We start from the raw sequence: 2,310 nt of genomic DNA, 5'->3' as shown, positions 1-2,310 counted from the left end.
CACTCCTCTCTGGGGTGGTTTCAAAGTGAATATTGGCGAGGATTATTTTCTTCCAGAATGTGGTAGTGATGGCCTTATGTCTCTTCTGGTTTATTTCCGAGACAGAATCACATATAGTCCAGGTTATCCTCAAGTTACTATAGCCAAGGCTGGCCTTGAGCTTCTGGCCTCCTTGCCCCTGCCTCCTGAGTGTTGTGCTTACAGGGGTGCAACACTTACCTGGCTCACTATTGCCCTTCTTTGTTTTGCCTTATGCAACTACTCAGTGGGGCCTGCACATCAGGGCAGTTTCCCTCATCAGGTGGAGCAAGCAAGAAAGCAGAAGAGAATGAGATTCCACAGTTGGTTGCTTTTTCGTTATTCTAATCTCAGACAGGGCATTCTATCCATGTTCGTGTCGCCATATTTTACACATTAAGAGCAAGTCCTAGCCCATCACGAGGGAGCAAACTACAGAAGATGTGGAAACAGCAGATGGGGTCACCGGAGCCACGCTGAAGCAGCCTGCTGCAGGACCAATAAAAAGGAGGCAGCTCGGCAGGAGTCATGTGAAGGAATAGCTTTCCTGTGCAGAGATGGTGTTAGTGATAATGATCCATCCCCTTATGACTCTGTGGTCAGGAATGGAAAGACTACTGAGGGAAGCAAAAACACTGTCCACGAAAACAAAGATGGCTTTTTTGATTGAAAACTGTTGTTCACTATGTGTAGTTCGTGGCTGTTTCTGACTGTGCGAACAGCACCCCCGCCCCCAAGACAGCAAAGCAGTTCTGAGATTTATAATTCAAAAACAACTGTGGGCCAGGCGTGGTGAGACACACTTGGAACCCAGCACTAGGGAGCAGTCCCAGTTTGAGGCTTCTTGGACTATAGAGTGTAGTCTCAAAACTCAAAAAACAAGTCAGGCCCGGCGATGCTGGCACACACCTTTAATCCCAGAACTCGAGAGGCAGAGGCAGGTGGATCTCTGTGAGTTCAAGGCTAGCCTGGTCTACAAGAGCTAGTTCTAGGACAGGCTCCAACACCACAGAGAAACAAAACAAAACAAAATAACAACAACAAAAATCAATCAAAAAAGCTTTTACCTATCCTCCCTGAATTTTGAGATGCCTCAGTCACCAGGAAGAATTTATTGAGCACTTACTTTGTATTATATTAGAGGCATACAAGACAGCATTTATTTTCAATTAGCCTGGGACAAGATTTGTAACGTTGAAATAAAAGCCTTGAAAACTATTTACTTGTTTTTAAAACATGTATTTTCATTTTATGCATATGGGTGTTTTGCCTGCACATATGTCTACGTACTACATCGGTACCTGATGCTGGCGGAGGCCAGAAGTGAGCACTGGAGTTGCAGATAGGTGTGGGCTGCCATATGACTGATGAGAATTGAGCCGGGCTCCCCTGCAAAAGCAGCCAGAGCTTTTAACCATGCGGGCATCTCCCCAGCTCCAGGGAATAAGCTCTTAGTGTATCACGTTCTACATCGTGAAGCCAAGAGAAGAAGGAAATTAAACAAATTTAGTGGGGTGTAGTGGCACACACTGATAATTCCAGAATAATATCCCCCACAGTTTCCTCGGGGGAACCTTCATTTCATTTCTTCAAATGCATTCATCTTCATTCATTATTTTCAATAAAGTTTTTTAGTGCCTACTATGTACTAAGCATATGAAGTACATTTTCTTTTTCTTTTTACTTTTTTTTTTTGGTTTTTTCGAGACAGGGTTTCGCTGTGGCTTTGGAGCCTGTCCTGGAACTAGCTCTTGTAGACCAGGCTGGTCTCGAACTCACAGAGATCCGTGAAGTACATTTTCTATACCCACTTGTTGTTGTTGTTTTTGAACAGAGTTTCTCTGTGTAACAGTCCTAGTTGTCCTGGAACAAGCTCCTATACACAAGGCTGGCTTCGAACTCACAGAGATCGACCTGCCTCTGCCTCTTGAGTGCTGTGATTAAAGACACAGCACCACCACCACCACCCGGCACCCCCCCCCCTTTGAGACGTGATATCACTAAGTAGTCTTGACTGGCCTGGATTTCACTCTGTAGACCAGGCTGGTCTCAGACTCACAGGTCTACCTGCTTGTGCCTCCTGTGTGCTGGATTAAAGCCATGAACTACCACGCCTCACCTTTTCTATGCCTTTGTGTTTGACATTTTTTTTTTTGGTTTATATAACTTTCATTAAAAAAATAAAGGTCAAGGGGATGGAGAGATGGCTCAGAGGTTAAGAGCACTGCCTGCTCTTCCAAAGGTCCTGAGTTCAATTCCCAGCAACCACATGGTGGCTCACAACCATCTGTA

This window comes from Microtus ochrogaster, chromosome 1, assembly GCF_000317375.1.
Source record: "Microtus ochrogaster isolate Prairie Vole_2 chromosome 1, MicOch1.0, whole genome shotgun sequence".
Lineage (NCBI taxonomy): Eukaryota > Metazoa > Chordata > Mammalia > Rodentia > Cricetidae > Microtus > Microtus ochrogaster.
Note: the sequence above shows the minus strand (reverse complement) of the source record.